At 41.0% G+C, this 14,115-nt stretch overlaps 1 protein-coding gene across 2 annotated transcripts in view; it reads right to left on the bottom strand.

The window, feature by feature from the left end:
- CNTN5 (contactin 5) overlaps nt 1–14,115 on the bottom strand; it is a 969,593-nt gene that overhangs the window by 152,693 nt on the left and 802,785 nt on the right. The gene's annotated exons all lie outside the window — the stretch shown is intronic.

Here is a 14,115-nt window from a genome sequence, read left to right as displayed (position 1 = left end):
GAGCAGGGTATGAGACTGATGTGATCATGATACTGCCTGACACCAGCAATACAACTGATAATCAATAGATATGTGAAACTGATGATGTATGAAGTGCTTCCAGATGTATAAAATAAACTAAAAGTTAAAAAAAAAATTTAGCCTCTCCCAGCTATAATAATCTTAGGTTCTGCTTATAACAAAAGTAGGTACAAAGTCTTCAGGTAGATATGTGATGTTTAAATTGACTGCATCCCTTTAAAAGTTAAGTGCATTTATGCTTGTGAAAGCTTTGGGATGGACATCCAGAGAGACTGATATTCTCAGTCCACAATACAAAGAGAGTTTTAAGTGCAAGGCTCACTAATGTCCCTCCATCCTGCCCTGTAGTTTATCACCGTCTAGGGGTGAGAGGGATGTGCAGTCTCCATTCCCATCCAATACTTATAAGACCAGGCAGCTGAGAATGTCAATAGGGTATCAAATTAATGGAAAATATAATTGTGATTTGTGCAATGTTAAACTTGTCCACTAGAAATTGGACCAAGACCTCAAAACTCATTTTGTGAAATTCAATATTCAGAGGGTCGAGCTAGATAGGCAAGAGAATGACTGAGTGTATTGCAGCAGAGGGTGCCAAATTAATAACATCTTTAGTCCAAATCTTAACCCAAAGGTTCAGTGACTCTGATTCTAGAAATAGCCTCACATCTACAATAAAGGTAAGTAATTCCTGGTGCTGCAGGTGTTGCTGTCCTGAAAGGGACATGCCAGCCATGTTACATTTACTTCAAATCAGAAAGAATTGCCTCAGGAAAGTGCTTCCCTGGTGCAGAATGAGTTTTGCTGGCTCATGTGTTAAACTCGCATTGTGTGCATGCCTTTGTGTCACAGTCTCCGATTTGACACTGGACACTGACTGCTAGAGCACGAAGAGATGGCAAGAAAAGTTTGACCTATATCTTAACCTATGTACCATGCCATAAACAGATGGATAGTCCTGAAACCTATATACTCTTCCAGAGACCAACAGGACTCCCCTCCCCTAATCTTAGTTTGTTTCTTGACTATCCTTCCTTTCTCTGGGACTTTTTTTTTTCTTTTCCTAATTATCTTCTTTGCATCTTAATTAACAAATGAAACTTATAGCCTACAAACTAAATACATTTTTGCATTGCTGAAACACCTCACTCTGTGTGTGCGTGTACTATTATTATTATTTTCATAAATGTTGTGCCAATAGGCCCAAAATGAGACCAAGGTCTTCTTCTGCTAGGCACCATGCAAACAGACAGCAAGACACATTCCCTACCCTAAACAGCTTATATTCTAAATAGAGAAGAGAAGTTGGGCAGAGAAACAGAAGCACAGAGAGGTGAGTCACTTGCCCAAAGTCACACAACAGGTCAGTGTCAGAGCTGAAAACAGAGTTCAGAACTGTTGGGTCTTGGTCCAGTGCTTTATCTATTAGATTGCTAAGCCTCTGTATAGAATCATAGAATATCAGGGTTGGAAGGGACCCCAGAAGGTCATCTAGTCCAACCCCCTGCTCAAAGCAGGACCAATTCCCAGTTAAATCATCCCAGCCAGGGCTTTGTCAAGCCTCACCTTAAAAACCTCTAAGGAAGGAGATTCTACCACCTCCCTAGGTAACGCATTCCAGTGTTTCACCACCCTCTTAGTGTTTCACCACCCTCTTAGTATCATGGACTTAAACTAATTTTAAGCGGGGGAATAGTCCTTCTACTGTGGGGAACTTTCCTGGCTTCTGCACTACTCCGGTGAAGTAGGCTAGCGAAAGGATCTGAGTCCTCGCTCCCGCTTCCTTTATCCAGTAGCCTCCCTGCCCTTGAGGACTCCCCTTCCACTCTCCTGTCTGGCAGAATCCTATAAACCCCAATAAGTCTGGGCCCAGGATTCCTGGGGGGCTCGACCCCCAACACTGCGTGGTCACCTAGGACAGGGGCTAGGCTGTCTCCACTCCGGGGTACTCTCTCTGCACTGGGAACTTCTCTGACCCACTGACCATTACATACAAGTTAAAGCAAATGCAAGTTATTTAATCAACAATTAATTTTTAAAAGAATAAGGAAAAATGGGAAAGGTTAAAGGAAACACATCAACCCACTCTGTGGCAGAGAACATCACATACAGTGTCTCTGGAATGTCAGGGCAGTTCACAGTCTGTTCCTTGTAAGTCCCAGGCCTCCTTCTCAGGCCCTGGCTGTGCTGCAGGGATGCTGTGGGTTGGACACTCGCTCTGGTGGTGGCCTCACGCTCTCAGTGGTAGGACCCTTCTTCCCAGTGTCGCCTCCACCCTGTCGGGGTTACGATTCAAGCCTGACCTGCAAAGCCTCTTGGCTGAGGCGTCTCCCTGTGCTGGGCCCGCTGCCCAGGGTCCCCCTCGCTCTCCCCAGCTGCTCACCGCACCCAGCTCCGGACTGCTCCAGCCCCAGCTCCACCACTCTCTCTGCACTGCTGCTGCTCTGCCCCCAGCTCCCTGGGCTGCTTCTTTGGCCCCTCTGGTTCTGGTTGCTGCAGCTCTGCTCCCAGGACAGGTCTGCTCTGCAGGCTGCTTCTGTGACTCTGCTCCCAGGGCAAGTCTGCTCTCTCTGGGCAGCTCTGCTTCCTGGGCAGCTTTGCTTGGCCCCTCTGGCTCTGGTTGCTGCAGATCTGCTCCCAGGCAAGTCTGCTCTCTCTGGGCTGTGCCTCTGGCTTTGGGGCTGCAGCTCTGCTCCCAGGACAGGGTCTGCTCTCTCTGGGCTGCTTTTCTGGCCCCTCTGGATCTGGCACAGCTCTGCTCCCCAGCTCAGCTTGGGCCCCTACTTTCTCCTTAGCTCGGCCATACTCTGTCTGACCCAGGCAATTCCAGCTCAAATGGAGGACAGGACCTCCCTGGCTTCCTGACTCCCTGATTAGCCTGCCCACTCTGTCATTCAGGCTGACCTGGAGCATTGGCCTCTCCCCATTGTTCCTGGGAGCTGTCAGTCTCAGGGTCCTGATTCCCCATCAATCCTTCCCCCTTTTTAGTACTGGGAACTAGCAACTAAAACACCCCCACTGAATGTTAGTAAGGGGGCAATGGTCCCCTTACATAATGACTCTACTCTGGAACTGTTTATGAATGAAGAACTTTACAGTGGTCTGGCATTGTTTCTGAAGAAGTAGCAAGTGTCAGAGGATATGAAGAGCTAACTGAATAAAGCTAGTCCCATCAATACCAGAGAGATCCTGTCTAGAAGTAAGTCCAAGAGGAGGAGAGAGATATGAGGAATAAAGGAACTTAACTGCCAGCCACATAAAGATGGAGATCAGTTAATTGTTCTTGCCTCCTTTTCTTTATCTCTTTAAAACATTATTTTATGTCTGTCTGGCAATATATATTCTGGAACTAACTGTTGCAATCGTGGTAATTGGCTCGAATGAAGGGGTGGCTTCAATGCAGGGGTATTATACTACATACACTGTAGCCAGATTGCACATTTTTACTGGTTTCATTCTCCCTGGTGAAGTAAGAGAATTCAGGTTTCAGAGTAGCAGTTAGTCTGTACTTGCAAAAAGAAAAGGAGGACTTGTGGCACCTTAGAGACTAACAAATTTATTTGAGCATAAGCTTTCGTGAGCTGCAGCTCACTTCACTTCACTTCACACTGAATGCATTTGATGAAGTGAGCTTGTAGCTCACGAAAGCTTACGCTCAAATAGATTTGTTAGTCTCTAAGGTGCCACAAGTACTCCTTTTCTTTTTAAGAGAATTCAGATTTTCACATCAGAATAAGAGTTCTTTAAGAGTACAGACAAAAACATCACATGATCTACATTTTTAACCAGTTTAATTTGACCAATTAACACAACCGTGTTGCTGTTGAACAAAGATCCTTTTTTGCTAGGAGATGATCTTGCTATTTGTTTTTATCATATAGTCAAGGTTATCATTGTATCCCTTCTCTAATTTATAACTGGATCTCTAATTCCCATTATGAGCAATCCACAGCTAAATTAGACCATGATTTATGCAAAAAACTAAAAGAAGTGATTGCATAACTCTCCAAGGTAGATAAGAATTTCTGTCATGAAATGCCTCTTTCTAAATGTCCTCAGAATCTTCTCTCTTCACTACTTCATAATCATTAAAGTGCCATTTGGGGATGGGGGGGGGGAAATCAGTTGATAGCATGTACTTAGATGCTTAAATTTCCAAGAATTTAAGATGTAGTTTCTATTAAGGACAAATTAAGCTGAAAGTCATAGTCTAGGGGGCCTTAAGCAAAGAAAAGCCTTTAAGCAACTAATGACTTGCTCAAGTTCTGCCTATGTGGTGCACATACAGAATCTTGGGTAACCATTTATTGTAACTGAAGTAAATGAACCACAGTTAGAATAAATATTTATCAACTGTTAGCTCAACTGGTAATTAACTTGAGATGAGAATGCTGAAAGTGGAGGTGTACATAGCACAACAGAGCAAGTACCTTGAGATAATTTGCGGCTTAGAATTATTGAGCTTCTCAGCTTTATCTTCTCTAGGGAGCTGTAGGATTGCTTTTGTTTGTTATCCAATAATTAAGAAAAAAAGTGGAGGCAGGAAACAAAACAGGAATCATCTACCCAGTGGGAAAGTTAGGCCATGCACTGACCAGAAGAAGGCTTAAGAGGTTGCTGTAGGACTTTCCTTGAAGTCATCAACTCAACATAGGGATAAATTGAATAATTTTTTTTAGAAAGAATAAAGAAATGAATATATTGCCTGCATGCACATCCATAAACATATATTTTGGGGCACACTTTATTTATTTCAGAATCAAAGCACATTTTCCTGAAGATAGGGTGCATATGCTCTGAATAACCTTGCAGCTGTGAAGCCAACTAGCCTGACAAAAGATCTGGAATTACTAGCCTTGTTGACTATATGAGGACTAAAAAGGCCTGCTGCTAGTAGAAAACCTGAACAAAAGATGAACTCGACATGACCAGGTTCAGATGTATTTCTGGTGGGAGCAAATTCTAAAGGCAAAGGTCCACAACAAAAAATCCTTGCCCCCAGTCCTTGTGAGGTACACCCCGGGACAAAGAGTTATGGGCCATGTGGGAAGGAAGGCCTCTAAGAATCTGGCATGTTGTTCATTTAAGTCTTTGTAGATAATAACCAGCCCCTTGAATAACAGCACAGAAGACAGATGGCAGCCAGTGGACACTACAGAGTACACCTGCAATGTGCCCTTTCCAGTCTTGCTTTCTCAAAAGGCAGGTAGCTTCATGTTGTCCTAGCTGAAGCTTCTGAGTGGCCTTCTTTTGTGGAGATAATTGAAGACCTGGGACACAATTTTCAAAAAGGCCTGAGTTACTTAGGAGCCTAAGTCTCATTTTCAAAAGCAAACTTAGGCAGTTAGGAACATCTAGTACCATTCAGTGACATTTGAGACTTAAGTGCTTTAGGCCCAGGTTCTTAAAGGTATTTAGGCATTGCTCTACTCAGTGTAGCAAGGCTTAAGTGAGTTAGGAGCCTCAGTCTCATTTTAAAAAGTCACTTAGGAGCCTACGTGTCATGGAAAGCCCTTAGGCACTTTTGAAAATTTTACCAACATGCAAGGATTTGTTTTTAAAAAAAGAGAGAGCTTAAATCCATATCCAAAGAATGATTTTCAGAAATGCTCAGCAACCACCCAATAGAAGCAACATGCTCTCACAAGACACCTATGATATCATCTGATCATGCTTCCACTGAAGTTGATGGCAAACAACTCCCATTCATATCAGAGGGCAGGATTGGGTCCATAACCTGTATTAAAATCAGTGGAAGCAGGATTGGATCCCCAGACTATCCACAACAAAACTCGCTGCTAACTTTACTTATTTACAGCCTATTTTCTTCCCGTATATTTGGTACATGCTTTTTCAAGGAACCATAAGTGATGTACGTGGAAAATGTGAATGGGTTGTAACAAGCAGTTGTGAGCTAGAGGGAATTTAGCAAACACTAGACAAAAGTCAAAATGTTACGTCGAAGCTAATGACTTAATGGCTTTTAACTCCAAAAAAGTTTGGTGAAATTTCCACAGACTTTGCAGAAACATATTCCTTTGCCTTTGCAGTAAATATGGCAATTTTCAGCCTAAACCAGTATTCCATCCTAAAGTTATAGGAGACTAAAATAGCTTTGTAATGGAAGTTGCTGGGAACCTTAAGTACAGAGAGACTACTGTTTTACTACAATATAAAACTACGTTAATATATGTAACCCCCCTTTCTTCCCTGGGTTACTCGGGAGCAGGCAACACTCACCTGTGTGCCTGCATGCCTGATGTTGTTGACATTAAAGGAGATCTGAGTATCCCAGTGGCGACGCTGGATAAGTGGGAATCCTCTATTCACCCTCTGCTGCAGTCCCTTTACTCCTAAAGGAAGTTAAAATTGGCAGTGCCTCCACCTGGCTCGCCCCTGTACACACTCAATGGCATGCCTTGGGAACCTCCAGGAATAAACCCCTTCAAATAGTAATAATAATAATAATAACCGATGGCATGGGTCTAACTCAAATACCAATTATAAAATAATATATATCCAATATACTTAAATTACAGCTAAGACTCCTTTACTCAACCATTTAAGAAACAGGGTATAACAGACTAAGATTAAATGTCAATACTCATTTAGATCCACAGGGGCAGTTGAATAAAATCAATTAACAAATATAATATACAGTAATAAATGAAACTTATGTATCTGGCATTTACACTGCCACCGTTTACCCCACCCCAGGTGTACACTGCTCTGGATTTCAGTCCTAGGCACTTGCTTGCGTGGGCATGCTGAAAGATCTGCAGCTGGAGCCAGCGCTCTGTTGGTTCTGTGCATCAGTCCAGCCAAGGCAACAAGCGGCACAACCCTGCTGATGACTGGAGCTGGCTCCACCGAAGGTCAGCAGCTCTGGGTCCTGGTTCGGTGGGAAGATCACTCTCCTGCCTCTCCTCAGACTCGGTCTCTCTGCTCTGCCCCTTCCCTTGCAAGTACTTTCCCAAACCAGAGAGGGGGTTACTCCCAGTTCTTTCACAGCAGGCCCAGCTCAGTCAGCTCTAGGCACAGCAATAGTCTCTGCCCCAGCTCCAATGAAGCCACCAACAGCCTCTGAGGCTCCCAGCTTGATCAAAACCCCTGCAGGCTCTCAGCAGTAGCTTCTGGCTTCCTAGCAGCAGCTGCTGATATGGACAGAGTTCCACAGCAGCAATCTCACTCCTTTCCCCAAAATGGAGTTCACCGCCTGCTCTTCCTGCAGGGGGAAGTCTCTCCCTCTTTCCCCAAGGCATCAATGGAGTTGTAGTCTCTAAGGCTCGATTGCAGCACACAGGCTTTTCCCCGGATCCCTCCCAATAAAGTTCAGAGGCCCCTCTGATAAAGGGAGCCTACGTATATTTTCAAATGTGACATAAAATGACCAAAATATGTCTGTTTTGGGGTAAAACTTCACCTACTGACTCATATCCTTCTTGCCGAGGTTTAGCCCCCTGCCCCCCTCCCCCTTTTTTAGACTTGAGCTATAAATCCTTTTAAAATAGAAACTCAAAATTGAAACATTCATAGGTCCTTAAATATAGCAGTGAAGAGCAATGCTGTAATAAGAACCTGTCAAACTTGGAAATGAATTACACTGAGAGACCAAAGGAGTATAAAAGCCTGTCCATTTCTGACTGTTTCAGTTATCCTATTTTTAGATTTAAGTGCTCTGTGTTCTTCAACTAATTGAACAACAAAGAAACACTGACTAAAATCGGGGTGTACAAGATCTCTGGTTCAATGGTTTTAATATCAATCTGAGTTTATGGCAAAAGTAGTTGAAAGTATGATAAAATAATCTCATCCTTATATTTCACTACAACATTGTAGCAATCCTGTAACCAATTTCACCGTACAAGATATATTACACACATACATACACATACCCACACTAACTACAGTATCTGAATTCTTCTCAAATATTAATCAGTTTATTTTCATAACATCCCAATGAAATGAGGGTGCAGTATTATCCCTACTTTACAAATGGGAAATTGAGGTACACAAAGATTATCCACCGGTTTTGGGTGCCTACACTGAAAAGCTTAGGACCTGTATAGTGGTATAAGTCTTTATATTTTCAGAGTACAGCTCCCATTGAGTTCAGGTCTAGTTGTGAGCACTCAGAAAATGAGGAACACATGAGTAACCAGCTCTTCACAGTTTGGGTTAAATGACTTTTCTAGAATCACATAAGAGACAGAGGTGGAATCCATTTCTCTAGTGCAACATTCAACTGCCTTAAAGATAACTGAACTCTTTTGGCTGATTTAAATGTATATATTTAGCCTGAGGAAGACACCCAATATGGACACTTTCAACTCATAGAATCATAGAATCATAGAATATCAGGGTTGGAAGGGACCCCAGAAGGTCATCTAGTCCAACCCCCTGCTCGAAGCAGGACCAATTCCCAGTTAAATTATCCCAGCCAGGGCTTTGTCAAGCCTGACCTTAAAAACCTCTAAGGAAGGAGATTCTACCACCTCCCTAGGTAACGCATTCCAGTGTTTCACCACCCTCTTAGTGAAAAAGTTTTTCCTAATATCCAATCTAAACCTCGCCCACTGCAACTTGAGACCATTACTCCTCGTTCTGTCATCTGCTACCATTGAGAACAGTCTAGAGCCATCCTCTTTGGAACCCCCTTTCAGGTAGTTGAAAGCAGCTATCAAATCCCCCCTCATTCTTCTCTTCTGCAGGCTAAACAATCCCAGCTCCCTCAGCCTCTCCTCATAAGTCATGTGTTCCAGACCCCTAATCATTTTTGTTGCCCTTCGCTGGACTCTCTCCAATTTATCCACATCCTTCTTGAAGTGTGGGGCCCAAAACTGGACACAGTACTCCAGATGAGGCCTCACCAATGTCGAATAGAGGGGAATGATCACGTCCCTCGATCTGCTCGCTATGCCCCTACTTATACATCCCAAAATGCCATTGGCCTTCTTGGCAACAAGGGCACACTGCTGACTCATATCCAGCTTCTCGTCCACTGTCACCCCTAGGTCCTTTTCCGCAGAACTGCTGCCTAGCCATTCAGTCCCTAGTCTGTAGCTGTGCATTGGGTTCTTCCGTCCTAAGTGCAGGACCCTGCACTTATCCTTATTGAACCTCATCAGATTTCTTTTGGCCCAATCCTCCAATTTGGCCCAATCCTCCAATTCAAACAGTTAAAGTTTGGTAAAGTTATTATAAGCAATTGGAAACAGGTTCTTACAATGGAAAGTGTTGGACAACTTTAATGATAGGCAATACAACCAGTCTTGCCTATAATAAACTTGGAAACTTGTATTCCAGCAGCAACTTTGTCACTCTCCACTAACTGGTGGAAAGATTTTGAACTGATAACTGGTAAGAGCAGTTTACAGATCTCAGTAAATAAACAGGTTTACGCAAGAATGGAATGGAAGACCTCCAGTGAATATTTCAGTGATGCAGGAAGTACAGATGTTGATTCAATATGAAATCCTTTTCATTATGTGTCAAATGCTCCTCTGTGGTACTGGGAGTACAGCTGAAGGTGCCATCATTCAGATGAAATGTAAAACAAAGATCCTAGTCATTTGCAGTTATTAATGGTGTCATGGCACTCAGTGTAGGGATAGGTGTTAACTTTTGTGTTCTGGCCAAATTCCATCTAAGGTAATTCAGTTCTAACTATCCAAAATTCCCCCCACAGCTTTAACTGAATAAGGTATTCTTCACTTCCTGTCTAAAACTGTTTTGTATGGCGCTGGCAGGAAGGTAAACAATTGTTGTGTTCCATGTGAAAAGTGGCTGCATTTCAGTGGTGGGTGAAGTGATTGCTAGATATCTATCTACCTCAAAGGAATGTTTAATTAGAAGTATGTGCAGATCCTTAGATATTTACACTGAGCAGAAATCAGCATTGGATCTGGGGCAAGTGAATATAGCCAGTAAAACAGTGACCTCAGATACCAGGTGTTAGAGGAAACATGCAAGGGTTGTGGTGCTGACAGTGATTTATGTGACTCTTGGGTTTCTTTCACAAGTCCACTGGACCTTCATTCTAAGGGCAATGGTTTGATGGTGACAAATAGAAATGGAGTGATTCCTCAAAACTATCGGAAAAATAAAATAGCCCAAGAGCAAATCTAGCTATACAAAGGACATTGGTGAAGTCTCCATTATAGCTTAGGTTTCAGAGTAACAGCCGTGTTAGTCTGTATTCGCAAAAAGAAAAGGAGTACTTGTGGCACCTTAGAGACTAACCAATTTATTTGAGCATAAGCTTTCGTGAGCTACAGCTCACTTCAAGTGAGCTCACGAAAGCTTATGCTCAAATAAATTGGTTAGTCTCTAAGGTGCCACAAGCACTCCTTTTCTTTTTGCATTATAGCTTAGACTCAAAAGAAAAGGAAACTCAGACAAAAATAAAACAAAACAAATTTCACCTGTAAAAACACTGTCTTCCTCAAGTTAGCTGTTTGTTGGACAAAAATTCCCCGCCCCCCTACACTTAGTCTTCTGTAAATAAAGGGAGCTGAATGGGAAGTAATAATAGAGTCTTAATAGCATTTTTTGCACTGCTAGAGTGCTTTTGGATGATTTTATTTTAACTATAATTAATGGCCACTTAATGAAAATAATGAGCTAGAGTGAAAATCCAGTGTGAATTTAAAATGAAAAGAATACTTTGGATGCAAAAGAGATAGAGAACAAAAACGGATGTACAAAGTCTTATGAAGCTTTTAACACCTACGACTCCCCAAACATATCAGTTTAAACATCAGCTACAGTCACTGCCGCAAGAATAAATCTAGAGGAGAAAGGTAGGTGACCTTAAAAAAGTGATGAAAGAGAGATTATAGTACACAGAGAAATGGCTTACTAAAATTTCTGAAGTAGTAAATCATTATAAAATTTCATTGGTTTACAAAAGCCTGCACAAAAGGTATTTTAAAGCATTTATAAATAACATTTGCACAGAGTCTGATCTCTGACTTCAATGGAGTTACTTGAGAATTATATCAGTGTAACTGACAGCAAATTCCAGTCAATTATATTGTATTTTTCAAGGGTTATTGTGCGCTTGAAAAGTTTGATCAAAACGTCTGTTTTTCTGCTTCTTTAGCTTTACAAACTAGAACTAAGCTAGTTTTTACTAGAAATGGGCTCCAAACTGGATCATCAAATCTGAACAGTCATTCCACTCCCCTGAATTTCTGCAGGGTCTAGACCAGAATCTGATGCTAGGGTTTGAGTGTGGGTTTGATTACAAATGAGAAGGGCCTTGTTTTCTACATCTGGCTGAGGTCTGAAATCCCATGAGGATAGCTGATCTTGCATGACTTCTGGACTTGGTGGCCAAAACCTTGCAAGAAGAGGTCATGAGAGACCAAAACTTCTGTTTCAGAACTTAAATCAACTCCCAGCCTTGATTAGTCTCAAATGCAAACACAAAACTTCTATTTTAAGCCTCCTCTGGATCAAAACACTACCTCCTTGGTCCAGAGTCCATTCCTTTTTCTAGAATGTTTTACAAAGTTATGATGAACTTAAAAAGCCAAATGCAGATTAATAGCTGGAGCACAAAGAACTATGGACAGTATATAGTGTCAATCCTATCATTTTCTACCATACAAAGCAAAGGAGTCAAATAGAATGTGATGAGTAAGGGCTTTTAATACTATTTTAAACTATTCTCAGACAATTAATGGAAACATTTATGGTGGATACTCCTGTTAGTGCTTACATGAAACCGATTACCATAGCATTTAAGCATCTCCCAAATATTTAAAACTAGAAACAACAATAGCATTAACTTTTGTGTTCTGGCCAAATTCCATCCTAGGTAATTACATTCTAACTATCCAAAATACTTTCATTAATTAATTTTTATTTTGAATGGGTTAAGACTTTATTAAGGAAAACCCAAATCAGCTCAAAGTCTCTACCCTGATATTCAAAGCTCTTCTAAGTGAAATCAAAGGAATTATTCATCTTAGTATCTACCCACCAGGGGAAGTAAGGGATTCACAAGCTGGGTCTCAGGTAGTCATTTTATATAAAGAAGTTAACTGAAAGAATACTTGACCATATTCACCAAAACAAGAGTATTTTTCCTTCCTCTCTCTCTCTTTTTTAAAATGTGTAGTAGGTAACTTGTATAAGTCCCCAAAAAGAGTCCTCCAAAGCATGGGAAAAACAGGCTCCTTCCCCACAAAATTAACATCTTCCCCAACACATCAGTCCTTCATTTGATGGCCTTACTCGTCTCTTCTTCCAATAGACTCTATTAGTATTGTTATAGGAATTCTGTACAGAAGGTCAGAAATGAGATCCTCTGTAACTGATTTTGCCCCTAGGTATAAACAGTAGAGATAGGTGCACTCTGACTAACATAAGAACTATTCTGTACGTTTGAGTGAAAGCTGAATAGAACACAAACCAAACCTTTCTAAGACTTGAAAAGTTCAATCAACTCTTTTTATCTTGAATGCCTCTTCATGTCCCCTGCTACTCATGGTCAAAACTAAGAAGAATAAATAAGATGAAAAAGGCTATTTTCACCATGATATTTCTAATCCAGCGAGAACCAGCATGCATCAGAAATCTAACATGAAATCCTGTTCTCATGAGATTTTTAGACCAGAGTTAGGCTATGTATGAAAAAGCATCAGATAAGTGTTCATACTAACCCTCAGAACCTTCTTCAGTTCACCCATCACTAATAGACAGATACCAAGTATGCCAACAGGTACACATTTTATTTTCCTGAAACTATCCTTACTTATACGTTGTTGTTTTTGTTTTTATTATTTTTAGTACACTTCATCTAGCTTATTGTTAACATACTTCTTGATTTCTTGTAACTGAATCCACTATATTTATGATAGCATTGGCCCAATTCTGCATGCTGTTGCACCAGTGTAAATCAGAAATAACTCTACTAAAACAACAGAGGGCAGAATTTGGCCCTATTTGTTTAATATCAAATATACTATCAAAGTCATGACTATATTGCAGGGACACAGGGATCAGATCCGCCAGTGTGTGTAGGAATGTCAAATAATTTACTATATACCTCTGGATACATCCTACAGAACTACAGTCTACATCTTGGTTTTCTGTTATTATTAAAAAAATAATGAAACTCAGTTTAATCAAAGGCATTCTGTTAGCTCTGGACTGTATCCTGTCACCAGCAGACATCAGCTGGCAGAACACAAAGAAGTGTTAGATCAAAATGGCCTGAACAAATGCAGAAGCTTAATAAAAGTAAATAGTCAGCTTTTACAAATCCAGGCAAAACAAAAGTCTCTTTCGTTTTGATCACTACAGAAGTTCAACAAAGAATGGCAGACAGATCTCATTATTAGTAGTGCTTGATATGGTTAATATCAGCCTTATAACTTACCTTTATCTACACACCCGCATTATCAAAATATACCATTCCAAAACCACATCTATAAACTAATGGGTAAAATAGTTGATGTCATACATTGCCTTATCTTTCCAAAAGGAGTCAAAATCATCTGAAAAATTGTCCTTTTTCTTTTTCAGAACAAAAACAACGTGAAACTAAATTGCCATTTGCAAAGATCACAAACAAGATAAACATTCGCCTTCCACCACTTACCAAAACAAATGCACTGTACGGCTTTGATCAGTATCATATAAATGCAAAAAGACCTCGCTTTTATACTTCACAGTAATGCCAGACAAGTCAGTTTAAGTGGTCCATTCATATAACATTACAAGAAAGAAGATACGATTATTGTGTATTATTAAAGTCCATGTCAAGGCTGGCAAAACTGCTCTAATGTATAGTCGTGTTTTCTTGAGTAACACAAGTGCAGTTGGTACCTGACCTGCAGCTGCTTTAACTGTGTTTAAAGTACAGAGCTGGACAGAATTTATTTAATCAAACAGAGCCTGTTAAACAGATGTGCCATTAAGTACCAAAATGATTTATTATAGACTTTAATCTTGTTGTTTAACTGTATTGTTGTTCTGTGCAACGTTTTTCAAAGCACTCTTGGACAGGACCCCATTGACAACAAGCGGTCAAGCTTAGCTTGGGTCTCTTGTAAAACTATCTTTAACAAATGTGGTGTTCTC

The sequence above is a fragment of the Lepidochelys kempii genome, chromosome 1 (genome assembly GCF_965140285.1).
Source record: "Lepidochelys kempii isolate rLepKem1 chromosome 1, rLepKem1.hap1, whole genome shotgun sequence".
In the NCBI taxonomy this organism is placed as follows: domain Eukaryota; kingdom Metazoa; phylum Chordata; order Testudines; family Cheloniidae; genus Lepidochelys; species Lepidochelys kempii.
The sequence above is the reverse complement of the archived record's forward strand: the minus strand, read 5'-3'. Positions and strand labels throughout refer to the sequence as shown.